Genomic DNA, 17,102 nt, shown 5'->3' on the forward strand with positions numbered 1-17,102 from the left:
ACAGACAGAGAGAGACAGAGAGAGAGACAGAGAGAGACAGAGACAGAGAGACAGAGAGACAGACAGAGACAGAGAGACAGAGAGACAGAGACAGAGAGAGAGAGAGAGAGAGAGAGAGAGAGAGAGAGAGAGAGAGAGAGAGAGAGAGAGACGATAAAACTAAATTTATCTTAAGAGTTTATGAGAATGTGTATCTTGTGTCCTCAATCAGCACAGGGCTTAAAACAGAAGTCTGTTGAATTTAATGTTACTTTTCTAATAAACGCCAGCTAAACTCACTAAGGAACTTTTGGCTTGCACTTGCAGCTCTGTAGTAAATATGACTCAAAAATTTCGCTTTGAAACTCTGGCTTTCAAGCTGAATCAGGAACTCCCGATTCCCTGTCACCCCCACTGTACCCAGTACCAGCCCCACCCCACCCCCTTCCTTAGGGGTGGGCTCTCATGCCTGGTTCTGGAGAATGTTCTGGCTCCCTGCATCTTAATGAGTCCACTGGTCACTCATTCCGACTGAGGGGGATGCTATCAAGTTCAGGTGATTCCCCACCCCCAGCTAATCGACAATTCTCTTTTGACCCTTCGTTCTCTGTTAATGTTCTCTTTTCTTTTTAATTTATCCAAGTGACTGTCTTTTGGGACAAGCTAGAAGGAATCTATTTTAATTGCTCGGATAATGTGGATGCTGCCATTTTCTTAAAAGCAATCACTCCTGGAGCGAAATCACAAGAGCTCTAGACAGGCCGGAGCCGACAAAAATGTAGGTTTTGACGTTAAAAGCTAAATGGGGAAGCTGGGCGGCAGAAGGTAAATTGATGGTAGATCGGGATGTCAGTGCCCCAGACCGCCGAGTGGAGCTGCGTGCTTGATAACCCTGGGAATACGGAATGGGCAGGAGGATTGTTTTTGTTGTTGCTGCTGCTGCTGGTGGTGGTATGTGTTTGTGTGTGCGTTTGTATTTTGGTTTAGCAATAGTATCATCTCCTTGGGGGAAAAGATGGAAGAATGCTCCCTGGGAGCATTACTGAGAAGTCTCTCTCTCTCTCTCTCTCTCTCTCTCTCTTTTCCCTCTCTTTCTCTCTCTCTTTCTTCTTCTTCTTCTTCTTCTTCTTCTTCTTCTTCTTCTTCTTCTTCTTCTTCTTCTTCTTCTTCTTCTTCTTCTTCTTCTTCCTAACTCCAAGAATTTTAGATCTCTGTCTCCTACGGGGTCGGGACCAGTGCATTTATAGGATTTTGCAAACTTAACCTCCACTGCCAAAAAAAAAAAAATACACCAGAGAAAGGGGGTTAACAGAGAAGAATAAGAGTAGAGTGAGAACATAGAGCAAAGGAGAAAAGAAAGGAAAGAGAAATGAGAGAAATAGAGAGGAAAAAGAGGGTAGAAAGGAAAAGGAGAGAAAAGGAAAGAGAAATGAGAAGTGTGAGAGAGAGAAAAAGAGAAAGGAGTGTAAAGAATGGAATGAAAGAGTCTAGCCTGGTTGATACAAAGTCAGCTGTTTTAGACAAGCCAAATGCCCTCTTCAACCTTCTAGGGCTGCGGTTAATCTTGAGTTTTGGAAATGGGATATCACTGGTCATAAAAATCAGATGGGCAAGAGATGCATTTTTGTTCAAAACCGGACATCAAGACATCAAATCTCTCTTCCTTCCTAGTCCATCCATACCTGATGGGTGGTAACAAGGACTCGGTGTATGCCTAGGTCCAATTCTTTGCCATTCACACCCCGGACTAAGAGCAGACGAAGAATCACCTTCCTTCCAAATGCAAGTGCATACACACCTTTGAGCAGCCAAAATGCTCCAAAGAAGAGGCCGTTTCGTTGTCAGAGCCTTGGTTCCTTGTTTTAACACGCATTTAAGCTTCTAGGAAGGATGTGGTGGGGAGATCTAAGGAGGGCACAAGAAACGGTTCTCCCACCACAATGTGAAAATGTTTCACAGAAGCAAGCAAAAGTTTTCCCTGGAAGCTTTGCTTCTTTCTGAAGCCTGAACAATGCCCTTGCCGAACCCTCATGAAACACTGTATCGTAGTGCTGTGGACGGGGAAACGAGGCCGCCCTGCGGGAACTGATGGTTACTTTCTCACCGAGTTAGCCTGATCCTGAGGGTCCTGCTTCAAATACCTATGTCTTTGAGTTTTCAAAAGGGATCAGTTCTGGAGTATGCTCTTTCCACCTCCAGCTCCACCTCACCCCACCTTTCTCATTTCCCAGCCAGGAGCGGTGTTGGGGTGGAAAAGCCAAACAAAACAGGTCAGAAACATGCAACCGCAGAAGACTCAGCCGTTCAACGCCGACATTTGGCAGAATCCGGGAGGTCTGTGCAAGAGACTGCACCAACCGAGGGTAGATTACTATCCTCAACCAAACCCTGGCCTGTCACGGTCGGATGTTTTACGATATCCGAGGGGCCAGTTGCTTAGACCCACAGCCTCTGTAACTCCTGGAAACAGGGATGTAATAAGCGTGGCTTCTAGATCTGATGTCCCAGGAGTAGATGGGAGGAGGGGTGCGGGGGCGTGTAGCTAATGGTGGTTCATATGTTATCAGTGTCAAAGATGGAGTCAACGATAAAGTGGGGAGCGGGAACTGGGGCTGAGACATCCTGCAGGCAGGCAGGAGTTCCCTAGCTATGTACCCTCAGCGCGACCCCGACCCTGGGACTGTTGCAGAAATTGTCTGAGCTGCTGCTGCAGGGAAATGCTCAGGGGCGCCCCACCTCTCCCTATCCACAGGGATAGGCGGTAGACCTGCTTCATCAGAATGCCTTCCTGACGTTTGGAAATGTCTCTAGGAAAAGTTACGCTCTCTGACACTGGGAGAGACAGGAGGGAGGGAGTCCAAGAGAAAGGAGAGGTATGGTAGAGACGGTAGGAGACAAAGTAGGGGAGAGAGAGAGAGAGAGAGAGAGAGAGAGAGAGAGAGAGAGAGAGAGAGAGAGAGAGAAACTTTAAATTGTTTCCTTCCCCGCCCACCCAAAATAAAAGGCAAAAGTTAGAAAAGAAACAAATACCACATTGCTACAAAGCTTAAACAATTTTGAGACTTCGGCCACCTTATCATTTCTGCCTAATATGAAATATGTGCCCTCTCAATAATAGCTCCAATCTCTTTCCATTTCTAATTGGCCAATTACGGCTCAGCTGTTTCAGCTTGCGTAGTATAATGGAGATTCAAGTGCAGTTGTTATCTGAATTACATACGTACATAAGTTATATAATTTCATCCCACCCCCACTCCCTGCCCAGTCAAAAACTGTTTCTCTTAGAGAAGCCTCCATGGCCTTTTCTCCTAAAGCCCCACTTTTCCCTAACACTGCCTCGCCTCGCCAACACACACTTGCCCTTTAAATTCTCCCGGCGTTTAGACCGCTTTGATAATCAGATGGTAGAGCCCTGATTACAAATTTATTCTTGGGCACTATATAAGTCTTTATATCTGCTATTAGACACATCTGGGAATGATTAAAGCCTGGAGCCTGCTCCGGCCCTCCCCCACCCCTCTTTCCCCTGTATCTGGTAGTGAGGGCCTAGAGACATGTTGACGTCAGATCAGACGGCTAGGAGCCATCCTGCTCTCTAGTTGGGTGTAATCATCGCATTGCTTTCCAATTCCATCTACAATCCAGTAGGGCCGCTGGAATTCAGGTGTGATGGGGCAAGGACTCAAACATATGAACATTAGGCCAGGTTATTTTGTTTAACTGAGGGAAGAGAAGAGGAAGCGAAGCTGGAGAATACATACACACACACATATGTATATGTATGTGTGTGTGTTCCAGAGCTTTAATTTTTTTTCTTTCCACTCTGACAACCCAGCGGATAGTGCACAATGACTTCCCTTCTCGAAAATAAACACTCTCCGGCCCGCTCTTAGCGGACTTCTCCCAATACTTGTCTCTCCTCCAGCCCCTCTGATTTCCAAAACAAACAGCAACCGCGGAGCGCTGCTCTCGGCCACCGAAGCGTAGGGAGCCAGCTAGCGCCTAGAAAAGAAGACAGGGTCCAGGCGGCGGATTTGGCTGCCTCCCGCCCCCGCAGGGCCGCGCCGCAGGCGGCTCCCCCAGTCCTCCAGCCAAAGTGGTAGTCGATTGGTTTTCTAATGAACTCTGGGGTCCAAGGCGAAGCTGATTGCAGAACAAGATGTCTCTCGAAGGAATCCTCGGCCAATCCCGGGTGTTCACTTTGCACCTGTTATTAAATTCTAATGAATCGGGGATTCCTGAACTGCCTTTCCAGACTTTAGAATGTTTTCTACGAAATCTTCTTTTTCTGAGGCGATGTGATGCAGGCAGGGGATGGGGGTGGGGTGGAGGGAGTTGGAACTAGCCCAGTAAAAGAGCCTGGAGTGCACTGCTGAGTCAATAAACTGACTGGTTCTGGTAATACGCCCCGCCCCCAACCCGCAGCTAGCCAGACTAAAGGTCGGGGGTGACGGTGATTGGGGTTGGCTTGGGTTTTACATTTGATGACTGGGGAGTGAGACTAAGGAGGCCTGAATGATTCGAAGCCGTCTGTTGTACATCACTATTTACGAAGAATCACTGGATTTTGTACTTTGTTTCTTTGGGTTAATGGTAAAAGTAAGGGTGCAGTAGAGGAAGGGATGAGGGAGCTGGTATTTATTTTAATCTGTCAATCATTTCTTAGTAAACCCCAAGCTGGGATTCTTCACTGCACAGCATTATCTATTGACCTCCCCCCATTCACCTGAAAAGTCCTTTAGTGTCGTTTGCCATATTTCTGTCTCCAAACGCCTAGAACCAATAAGTTTCTTGGCACTCAGAATCGTAGACTTGGAGCTGGAAGGGACATTTAGATGTTATCTAGTACAGCATTACAGGTGACGAGAGTGAAGCCCAGAGAAGTTAAATGACTTCGCCGAAGTCACACAAGTAACAAGTAGTAGAGACGGGCTGAAAGTATGTTATCGTGGAAAGAATACTGTGTTAAGAGTCAGAGGACCAGAGTTCTAATGCTAGCCCTGGCTACCTTGGGTAGATCACTTGAATTATTTGGGTCGCAGTTTTCCTTTTTCTGTGTTTGGGGGGGGGGGGGGGGGGTAGGGATGGAAATGGGTAGGTTGGCTATAGCCTAGCTATACATGAGAAAATAAATGTCTCCTGCTTGTCGCCTCCCAGTTCTTCCTTTGTTCCAACTCAAGACACCACAACTGCACGGTGTCGCCTGTAATCTAGAAAGGAAAAAGAACATTTCCTTGCTAAGCCAGGGAAAATGGCACTTTGTGAGTTCAGTTCTCTATCCCAGCCAAGAGGAAAGGAAATTTCGAGCTCTGCGGCTTGGGGGGTGGGGAATGGGGGCGGGGGAAGGCTGGGAGGAGTAGCTGGGGAGAGGGGGAGAAAGAATAAGTCTAAAACTTTTAGCCAACATTATCCGCAAGCTATCTGGAGGATTCTTGGGCCCTCAGTTGCTTTCTGGGTCCTGTGGTATCAATCCCAAGGGCTCCATCTCAAGAATATTCAGTCCTAAATGCCCCCACAACCCAAAATCAGGTCTTTGTGGTGTCCATGCAGGAGACTAAATTAATTACACGCATTTTCAGGTAAAAAACCCACTTCCTGCCTTAAATGTGTTTAGATGTTGAAAGTAAAAAGCGTAGTTTCTTGGCTTGAGTTATCCATATAATCTCATCGATTGCTATAAAATAACAGACTAAGTGGCCAGTTCGAATGTATATTTTACAAGGAAAAAAGGAAGTGCATCTCTCAGGTAAACCACCTCTGTTAGGACACTCTGGAGTCTACAACTGACGTTAAAACCGCTCATCCCAGAAGGCTTTTTTTTTTTAATGTAAAACTAACCACGTGCGACCGGATGTCTCTGTATGACAGGACCCGAGGGTTTAAAAATATCTGTCTTTGTTGTAGCGCCAAATCATCTTTCAATCCAGTTGTGGTGAATAAGAAATTAGGGGCCAGAGAGAACTGCAGATTCCCTCTGATGAGACACTGCTGAGCCAGATGAAACAGCTTAGAGTAAACCTGTCACTAGCTTGAGGGGGGGGGGGTGGAAAAGGAGAGACACGAATACTCTAAAGACTCCATCAATGACTCCAGAATAGCAAAGGGGTCCAGGAAAGGCTTTAGTCTAAGTATAAATGGCAACAACTTCACCTTTCCTAGAAAGACTGAAGTCACTGTCCATTTAAACCACCTCAACCCCCAGCATATTGTAGGAGGAGAGAAATCAACTTTATAAATACTAATAACAAAAAAAAAAGATAATAAAAATCCAGTTGATACAGCAAAGTAGCTGTAGTCTTTTATCAGACATCTTTTACTTCGGTGTATGAAGAAGAAAAATGACCACCACCACCCCTCCCCTGCAAATCTCTGTCCCCTTGTTCCCATCACCTAAGAGAAAAAGAAAGTACAAAAAGCAACTTGGGTCTGAAACTGGTAACTGGTGCCCAGTGTATAAGAAAATGCCAACAAGTTGTAACAGGGGAAAGTCACTGGTGGCCCTTCCTGATCGTCCGATTTAAGAATCTGGTTTTCGTATACTCCCCCAGTAATCACCTCATTTCAACAGTCTCTGAAATTATTAATTAATGTAATTTTCCAGGACTCCCACAAAACTACTTCTTTTCATCAATGGTTCTTTAGGAGATATGACACCAATCTCCATCCTCTGTAATTTTTTAATTTAACTAATATCTTTTTTTAAGGTCTTGGAGTTGGCAATGAGGGGGGCGGGAATGTATAAGTGAGAGAAAGGTAGTGGGGTGGGTAGGTGAGAGAAGGGGGATGGAAGAAGTAGCCCCTTTTTTTCCTCCCCAGCCTGGTAGAAGGAGGCTTGGAGGTTTGCTCAGTCCAGCAGACACCCTTTGATTGAGGAGGGTATTTGGGGAGTTGCAGTGTTGTGCAGAAGATCATGTCTTTGCCCCACGGTGCTGTCAGCGGTGACAGATCCCAGATGGAGCCGCTACTGTATGGCAGATTGAGTTTCCCAGCAGAAAACTCTCTCCCTCCCTCCTAAACGTCTTCAAAAACCTTCTCCAGATACTCCAGGTCACTTCGTCTGAAAAAGAAAAAGCCCGACCTCAAAGGTTGGGGCTTCTTCTACTATTTTTTTTTTTTAATATGTTGTAGTTTCTCTGCTCTGCGTCTGTCTGCCTGTCTCTTCGCCCAGCACGGACTCCAAGGGCTGCTGTTGCTGCTAAAAGTGAGTATTGCAGTTGTAGTCAGATGTTACCACTCTCCCCGCCCCTGGGTGCCAGATCAGAGAGGGCTGCTGAGACTGGGCCTACCGACTGCCCCCTCACAGGCCCCCAGTACACCCATACAGGTATTCCCAGTCCTAGGCTGTACCGAATGACTACGGAGACAACCAAAACAAAGTCGGCTTGAAGCAAATCCTGCGTCGGGTAGGTGCCGGGACTGGGATAAGGGGAAAAAGAGAAAGGAAGTTGGAACGAGGGTAAAAAACGGGGTGGGAGTCGCCTACTTCTGGGGCGCGTCTTATTGCTGCATTTTCCTTGGCGAGGGGTCTTGGCAAAGAAACACCAGAATGGCACCGGTTCAAATTCGCCTTAGGCCGACGGAGGTAGGGGGTGAAGAGAGAAAGAAGAAAAGGGGAGGGGAGAGTAAGGGAGAGGTTTGCAGAGGGAGTGAAACAGAGACCAGCTCTATTCATTTACTTTCAGCTAGATTTCCTTCGGGTTCTCCGACAGCTGCCCAAGGAGACTTCGCTGCCGGGTCCCCCCAGGCGGTACAGAGGGGACTAAAGGACTCCGAAAACCGGAGAATGTAGGATAGGGGGGTGGAGGTGGGGTGCGGTTAGAGTAAGGCAATGGCTACAGTTCTCCAGGAGCCTGAGATTGGGTGAAGCCGGGGCAGGGGAGAGAACCGAGGTGTCCTTTGAGAACTGAAGACAAGCTCGGGGTAAAGGAGTCTTATCGGGGCGGAGCTGTCGAGAGGGGAGGAGGGCGAAAGGTAGGGAGGGGATCGGAAGGTGAGCTCTGAGAGATTGTCTGGGGCAGAAGCGGGGAGACTGTACTGTAGGGCCTCTCCTGGGTGGGAAAAAGAGTGTAGGAGCCAAGATCAGGAAGACTTGGAGACTCCTGCTTTGTACAGGAGAAATCTTCAGGCTCGACTGCGTCCCTTGGACCCTCCACCCCACTGGAGAGGTCCCCTCTTGCTTCCGGAAAGGAAACTGGAGCTTTGAAATTCAGTTGTACTTGGAGATAGTGAGAAAGAGAGACAGAGATAGATATAACATATGTGCGTTTGTGTATATAAATATACATTAAACCGAGAGCTAGAGCTTAAACTGGTGGCCATGGAGGTAGAGGGAGGGAATAAAGGGGTCTCAACAGTGGTCTAGAAAGGGAGGGAAAATATCACCGACATACTTCCTTTCCTTCCTTTTACCGATCTCCGCTCACACACATTCACACTCCTCCAAGATGCTATCTGATTAGGGCCGATCACGCTACCCTAGGAACAGTCCGACTCTTACTTGGGGTCTCAGGAACAGAGAAAAAGAGAGATACAAGAACTGAGTTTTATCCCTTAAGGGCTAACTTTCAGCTCCTAGATTGTCACCACGCTTTTCTTTGTGTTTTATTTTGAACACCAAGCTCTACTGACTCGGTAGGGTTAGTTACACAGGAGTTGAAAACGGAGCCAAGTTCGAGAACAAAGCTACACAAAACAGCACAACACAGCGCGCGCGCGCGCGCGCACACACACACACACACACACACACCTCCCACCCGCAAGGACTCAGAAATAACTAGGTTGAAGCTTTCTGTATTTTGGTCAGCGGTTCTGGATCTTCAGAGTCCTCCTTTTGGGAGGAACCCTGGAATTTGTATGGAACTCCTCTAGAGCCTGAGGGACCCCTTTGGAGAATTTCTCCTTTTTAAGTGGGCAGCTGCTAGGGTACACGTCCTAGGGTGCAGCGGTGCCGACTGAGAAAACACACCTCATTTGGCAATAGGCAGCATCACCCTACCCCCCTTAGCCCGGCATTTTATGATGAAGATTATTTATTTCAAAGAAGCCAAATCTTCCCGTACCCTGAAACCCGGCTTCCTAGTAAAATCGGATGCCAAACTTTTAAAGTTTCCCAATCTTCTACTTCCATCCCTCCTCCCTTCAACACACATATTTTAAAAGAAAAGGAGGGGAGGGGAAAAAAATAGACCTTACTAGATATATAAAACTGCTCGTTTTAACCCATTCATTTCTCCCAAAGAAATTTCGTTATACTGGTAGAATTAATTTTATTAAATATATGTCGATTTGTACGATAAAATGCCTTTAAATACCTTTCTAACACCTTTTTCCAAATCTCTCATTCTCCAGTCCCTAACATTCTCCTCCTTCCTGCAGTGCCCTTTTTATAAGTTAAAATCTTGAGTTTATTATAAAAAGAAAAAATATAAACTGAATTTCAGAACTCCTGCTTGATCTTCGTAGAGGAGTGGGGAGCGAGGGAAGAGAGATTTTTCATTGCACACGCTGGTTGAAGTGGTTTATTTTTATTTTTTTCCCCTCATACCCACATGTCTTGTAAAAGGCTCCCACTGAAGGCAGTCCCAGTCTTTTCTCTGATGAATGAAGGGGCTTTCTTGCAGACTTCAGGCCCCCACCCTCCCCCCTTGTGTTTTAAGTTCTTGCCTGTAGCTGAGGTGTAATTGTGACCACTCCTGGTCCACAGAGCCTCCTGTTGGGAACTGTTAGCTGGGGTTACATTAGGGCTGAGGACCTCCCAAGTGGCGGTGGCCTGGTGTCACAGACTGGGACTCTGCATATTGTCCACTCTTCCCCTCTCTGTTCCCCTTTCCCATTTTCGATACCTACCCTGCTCTCCCATTCTTCCCCTCCTTAATTGCCTTTTCTCTCTAACACTCTCTCCATCTACTTTTTCTCTTTCTCTTTTTTTATTCCTGCTTCTTTCACTCCTCTATTTCTCCATTACATTTAAGTCCACAGACAACTGACCACCTTTTCTGGCATCTTGAAGAAACTATTTCACAGTTACAACACACTCTTCCTTCCAGTCCCTCCCCTCCCCTTCCACTTCCAAGATTCAGAACCATAAAGCACTTTTCCCCCCATAAAGTTAGAACCACAAATTGTGGCCTTTCCTGGAGATCTGTCAATATGACGATTTACACTGAGATGAAAAAGCCCCTTTGCAGCACTTGATCTCAAAGAAACATCTTAATGAGCTTGTGGGGGGGGGGGGATTGTTTTGTTTTGTTTGTATTCTTACAAATAAATATTTCCAGGGAACTCTTGACAGACGAACCTAAATGAAGATAAAAACATTCATAGAACTTAAATTAAAAGAATTAATAGAAGGCTGGATTCTAGACCTTCCTATCAAACTACAACGACCTGTTTTCATGTTAGTGGACGTTTAGCTACCTACTTTTTTCCCAATTGCCTCCGCCTGATTCAGAGGAAAGGAATCCTGAAGAAAGGGCTGTGTGTGTTGAGGGGCAAAGGCTGGGTTGTGCTTACTCTTCTTTCTGGAACTAAAGGTCTTTCTCTACTTTAGATCGCATTCAAAATCTAGGCACCAGATTCCTATTGTACAAATGTAATGTCCAGTAACTACAGACTGACTGTTTTCAAGTGACTACTGCCTGGTTCATTTACACCTCTGACAATCCAATAGTCTTTGTTGGGTGGCTTTCTAGATCATCTCCCCTCCCCTCTCCACCACCACTCCAAGATTTTGTGAAGATGTATTTTGCTGTGAAACAATTGTATATGCTCTGCTGGGACAGGGAAGGGAATAATCGATGGATGTTATACAATAATTCTCTAAAGATCAAGAACATCTAACTATATGACAATTTAGTTCATAAAACATTCTCCTCCTTCTCAAAGGCAGTGGGTTCTCAGTGAGTACAGGATTTATGCATTGTGCCTACTGCTAGCCTTAAGCAAAGCCTAGAAAAGAATGGTCAGAGAGAACAGAGAAACATCTAGAGAAAGTTCCCTTGAGTCCTCCCTTCACCAAATCGTAAAATAACCCAAATTTCTCAAGCAACTGCACCAAATCTAGGCTCTTCAGGGTGGAATGAACAAAAAACCTCTGCAAAATCACGAATTTTCCAGCACCAGAACTCAAGTGAAAAAATGTACATCAACCTTAGGCTTCCGTAGATCGCCTGGACGGTCAGTAATGAACCTGATAGTTATTTAGCTTCTAGAAATGAGCTAGGGCGAAATGCTCATTAACCCTAAAGCAGTTCTTTAGTCATCTCATTTTCCTCTAAGCAGATAAATACGGAAGGCTTAGGGGCTTAGAGTTGCCACTTGGAAGACACTTGGAAAAGTAACAAAACTAGTCGAAGACTTTGAGACCCAAGCCCACCAGCCACTTGAGAAGCTAAACCATCTTACTGATCACTCCCTTAAACTAGCTATATATGCCTACGAGTGTTTTCTGTCCATGGGGGATACACAGTCATAGACACACAGACCTCCCACATACCCACAGACAGACCGACAGAACCCTACAGACACACAGGGCACACACACATACACTCATCTGTTGGTGCATTTATGACATAATGAAAATGTATCCTTTGGGGGAAATACTGCCTATAAAACGTGAAATATGAAGAGCTCTCATAGATTTTTTTTCTTTCTTTTCTTTTCCTTAAAAAAAAAAGTTGATCTTGAACCATTTTAGCCGGACACCTTGGCTCCTTCGGTTGCCTCTATAATTGCCTTGTTATTTTTGCTAAATGCTAAGGATTGGTTCCAAGTGACCTCTGCTCAATGAAAACCATTTTCTATCATTTTGAATGAGTAGCTCCCCCCCCCCCCCTTAGCAGAGCATTAGGACTACTGCGAATTGCCCAATCTATTGCCCATTTTATCTTTATGGAGTATGGGGTGGGGGATGAGGGGTGGGGGCGGGGAGGTTGGGTTGGAAAGATCTTCTTGCTTTTACTCTCCTTTCTATAATTAGTTCCCTCCAAGCATAGACTTCATCCATCTGAAGGAATCCATCAAACCCTTGATAATCTACCAACCTCCCACTGCTCCCTTCACCGTCACCTTTTATTTCTTTTCAAACACATTATTTTTCACGGGCTTAGTTTGCTGAAAACTTTACAAATTCTTCACCGAATCCGGTTCCCCTTGATTAAAAAAAAATCTACTACCAAAAAACAAAGGTCCCAAATGGTCACCACCTGTTGTGGTTGTATTTGTTGCTGTTGTCGTTGTTTTAATTGGGAAAGATGATCTCTAAAATCATAGCAGTTAGGGCTGTGAGGGGCGTTATGCTTACGAATCTGTGAGCATATTCTTTGCCCGAGGAAGACAGGTGAACGAGCTAAGTTTCTGTTCTTTCCATCCCTGTCCTTCCAACGAGGTTTAAAACCTAGACAATGTCAGTTGTATACTATGATTCTCTCCGGGAATTGCGTCTCCGAAACAAAGGCAATTTTATGTTGCCTGCTTGACCACATGCAAGTCAGCAAGCTTAACCGAGGAAACAAAAAGGAAGCAGAATGCATATGTGATGATATCTCGCCTGCTTCTATAGGGCTAGCATTTATTGTTTGTCCTAATGCTTATTGAAACTTGGTGAGCTCCCATCTTGCAATCTACAAAAATTTTCCAATATGTAAAACTCGAGGCTATCATGTAATGAATGACATGTAATGGTGCGGAAGGAGTAGATGTTTAATTACCTTCTTTTTCTGATCATTTATACTCCTTGGTTTAAATCATCTTTTCGTTACACTGATAACTTTAAAACATGAAGTTTCAGTGGAAGCATTTGGCTAATGGACATTTTGCCCATGCTTTAAATCGCTGAATTCTAGTTAACTATCTTCTCTCCACTATTTTCAAAGTTAGCATAAACTGACTGCAATTGATAGAACAAAGTTTCATCTTTCTGAAAAAGGCAGTTTCAGAGACACACGAGTTCTGCTTTTCACTGCTGGGGACTAAATCCATCTTTCAAGTCTTTATTCCTATCAACCCCACCCAGCTGCAGCGCTTTTTTATATGAAATTTTCCCAGTGTGAAGAACCCACAAAAAATGTGCGTTTTCATTCCGTTTTTTAAAAATTGTCCCATTAAGTAACTCCCCTTTTCAGTCATGTGCATAGAAATACAAGGCCCAGTAAGGTAGACAGATTATTTCCAAGTGACTACAGTCTCGCGATTAAAGATTCATTACATATTTGATAATCCATTAGTGTTTGTTGTATGACTTTCTCGATCTTCCACCTTCTCCTCCCCTCCTTATGATCTTGTGCCTGTATGTAGTATATTTTTAGAAAGATACATTTCGCTCCAAACCAATTATATCTGTTCTTCTGGGTAGGGGAGGGGTTGCTGGAAACTTTGAACTAAAAAAGTTCACACCGATACACAATGTGACCAGGGCATGAGACTGTTCCTAAGCATAATTAAAAATACATGGAGAAGAGATGAGGCACATGCAAAACAAATGATTTTTCTGGCTCCAAAGAGCAGATGGCTTGACTTAAAAAAAAATTTCATCAAGGCTCAATGCAAATCAGAAAGAATGGTGGGGGTAAGGGGAGAAATCTGGGAGAAGGGAAGGAAGGAAGGAAGGAAAGAAGGAAGAAAGGAAGGAAGGAAGGAAGGAAGGAAGGAAGGAAGGAAGGAAGGAAGGAAGGAAGGAAGGAAGGAAGGAAGGAAGGAAGGAAGGAAGGAAGGAAGGAAGGACAGGGGAAAAAAAAAGGAAGGAAGGACATAGTGATATGGCATGAGTTTGAATCCTGGCTCTGCTTATTAACTTTCTGTTTGACCTTGAGAAAGCTACTTAATCTCTGAACTTCAATTTCTTTATATTGTAAAATTATGAGATTACACTAGATTTTCACTAAGATCATGAAGAGTTGGACATGACTGAAATGACTGAATCACAACAAAAATCACTAAGATCCCTTTCATTCCTGTATCTTATGACCCTGTGGAAAAGGAGAAGCAATAAAGACTATAGAAAGAATAATGAAGAAACAAGGGGGCAAAAAGATTCTTGAGTCATAAAAGTCAGTTTCTTATAATTGGTGTTTTTTTTCTTTATCCTTTTGGAAGTCAGCTTGCAAAGGAGTAAGTAAATTTTTAATGTGTAAAATAAATAAACTAATAAATAAATTTTGCTCCTGCTGTAAGACAGGATTTGCCAAGTTCCAGCCTGGAATTGCTTTTTATGAGTTATAAACCTTGGGGGGAGAGGGGAGGAAGAAGTTTATAATCAAATGACTGAAGTAAATTCTGCCATGTTTAAATAAGTTTATGGATACTAGTATAGACAAAATGCATTCTACCTGCATGGCACTGATCACCAGTATTTCCAATCTGCCCATCTGGATGATTTATGCGTGACAATTTGGGGGTTAAGGCTTCTCAGACTTGGTCTTTAGAATTCCTATGTGGATAAGAAGGCAGTATCTAGAAGAAGTACACTCAGTGGACGCTCAGAGTTCTATTGCTGGCTGTCCTTTTGCTAGTTATGTTTTGATTCTCAAAAGCTCTTTGACTAGTTTCCAGCAAACTCCTTAGAGCAAAGTTGACTTTAGAGGAAAGAAAGAACCTCTGAATCCCTCATATGGCATGTTGGCAAAGAGGTAGCTTTGCCTTAGTTATCCGTGTAGGTTGGTGGGGAGGGGGAAGTGAATGGGCAAAGAACTATTAACAGTAACCCGTCCCACTCCAATCCCTGTCAATAACTCTACTGGTCCTTAACCTAACAAAAACAAATCCTATTGAAAAGCAATGACTTTTTCCAAATCACTGAAAGATTGGGCCATAGGCAGGAGGCAGTTGCGCTAGGTGTCTAAATAGGTGATAAAGAGGATTTTGAGGAAAGGACTCTATGTCCTGGGAGACAGTACACACAGAAACACCTTGTTTCTTTTAGGTCACAGATGAGAAACCGCCACCAGTCGGGAGTCCAGGAATGCTAGGCAATGCCTTTATAGGGAAGGCTGCAAGTGCAAGCTGTCCTCTCTATCTCTCCTCCCTTCTATCACTGTCTGCTCCCTACTTGCCAGGTACTGCGGTAAGAGCTGAGGGATATAAGGGCAAAAACACAGTCCCTGCCCTCACAGAGCTAAATCTCTGCTGCTCTATTATCTCTCTGGCTGCTCCTCTATCTCTGTATCAGTCTCCACCCACTCTGCTCACCCGCAACCTCCTCCAATAACTAACTACTGGTTAGCTTGCCTTCCACCTTCCTTAAGGGACTATTAGTGGCAATTTTAGTCAAAGTCAGGGGACTTGATTCATTCATTTATCTATCTTTAAAAGTGACAGCTGAACCCCCTTTCTCTTTTCTCATGAATCCTATGGGCTTGTAAGCATTGTAGGGTGTTTATGAACTCTGCCTTCCCAATTCCAAGAGGATGGAGAATATCTTCTCTCCCTCCTGCCGCAAGACATGGCCATTTCCTCAGACAACCAGTCCAAAAAATATAATTTTAATAAATGTGTTTGTATGCTGGACCCTTGCCTTAGCTGGTGCTGTATTAATGGATAGAGCCTAAGTGATCAGAGGTACGAGACCTAATGAATTGTGGGCCCATTAGTGGACTTTGAAATTAGTTATGTCTGAGATAGCAAGCCCAGGAAACTTTCAAACTTGAACATTATTTTTACTTTACAGAAATAAGGGCATGGAAGGGGAAAGTATCAATGCTGTGTACAAAAGGATAAAAAGCTTCATTTTCGAAACCATAGAAAATAACTGAATTATGTTTCTCTTCATTTCTGAGGTTTCTAAAATCTTTCCCCCCTCCCCTTTCTTTCTTTACCATAAGAAATTTTTATTCATTTTTACAGCTATAAGCGACTTTTAAAATAATCCAGCATAACCCCTCCATTTAAAAAATCAGGAAACTAAGACTATTGATTGAAGTGATTTGCCCAAGGTCACCTAGCTAGTGTCAGTCAAGACTAAAACTGACTGAGGTCTACTGATTCCCAGTATAATGTTTTCTCCACTCCATCCACCTATTCTCTCTCTGATGGAGAGTTGCCATTTTTAGGTAAAGTTATCTCAGCAACTTCTGCAGTCAGTCAGATGCCTTTGCAACAGAGTCATACTTAAAAAGAAAATGGGAATACAAAAACCTTTCACTTAGAAATAGTTTTGAGCAAAAATATGATATAGGAGAAAAAATACCCACCAGTTTCAGGATAATTTATTTAACACAACAGGTAGATCTAAGCTGTTTCCACAATGACTTTATTTAACCTAAAAAAGCCAAGCTGTTCTTAATACAAATCGTTGATCTTTATTTTTTTTTAAACAGGCAAAAGAAAGTAGATTTATCTTTCCAAGAAGCGGGAAGGGGGCGGGGGAAGGATTAAAGATTTCAGGAAGGGAAGCTGCATATTTGTTCTCATCATAAGCAGTGGTGGATCTATTGACATGGTATCATGAGTTTTATTTTGAGACTAGTTGAATGTCTGGAGATGAGGGTGCTGAGCAGACATATAGACAGACCTCTGGAGTTGATCAAATGCAAGGGATCTCCAGCGGTTGATCGCAAATCGCATGTTATTATAATGCAACCAGATCAAAGAGAGGGCCAGGGAAAGCCAGGACCTACCAATACATATTTCTCTGCTTCTCTGATAATAGTAGTTTCAGAGTTTGATGGAAATCCTTAAAGGTAAAGTTAGAGAAAAAAGAGGCAGAAACAGAGAGTGACAAAGAGACAGAGCTATACAGAGGCAGGGAGACAAAGATAGAAAGACAGAGACAGAATATGAAACATGAAACATTTATTTCCTACTAAGTAAATCTTCCCTAAGCATGAGCTAAATTTAGAGGTAGACTTAGTGTGTATATACATTTGTTGCCAGCTTACAGCTAACAAATTACCCACATAATGGGGGAGGAGAGTGGGGGGGGAGGGGAAGACCCAAAATATTTGACTGCTTGTTTACATTGCATCAAATAATTATCTATATTTCCATTTGATTTTGCATCAGCTTTGCCTGTATAAGTGAGCTCCTGCAATGCTTCTGTGGGCACTGTGTTAGTCAAAAGCACTGACTTTGGAAACTATTCTGAAGAAAGAAAGAAAGAAAGAAAGAAAGAAAGAAAGAAAGAAAGAAAG

At 43.9% G+C, this 17,102-nt stretch overlaps 2 long non-coding RNA genes across 3 annotated transcripts in view; one reads left to right on the plus strand and one right to left on the minus strand.

The window, feature by feature from the left end:
• The window catches only part of LOC138167868 (uncharacterized), a 108,505-nt gene that overhangs the window by 12,007 nt on the left and 79,396 nt on the right, over positions 1-17,102 (minus strand). The gene's annotated exons all lie outside the window — the stretch shown is intronic.
• Positions 6,732-17,102, plus strand: part of LOC138167873 (uncharacterized) — a 53,854-nt gene continuing 43,483 nt past the window's right edge. For both annotated transcript variants that reach the window (XR_011169980.1, XR_011169981.1), the window contains exon 1: positions 6,732-7,180. This is a non-coding gene — a long non-coding RNA (uncharacterized lncRNA). The remainder of the gene's footprint in view (positions 7,181-17,102) is intronic.

The sequence above is a fragment of the Petaurus breviceps genome, unplaced genomic scaffold (genome assembly GCF_028583685.1).
Source record: "Petaurus breviceps papuanus isolate PSGF00001 unplaced genomic scaffold, PetGlider_PUasm1.0 126, whole genome shotgun sequence".
Classification (NCBI taxonomy): Eukaryota; Metazoa; Chordata; class Mammalia; order Diprotodontia; family Petauridae; genus Petaurus; species Petaurus breviceps.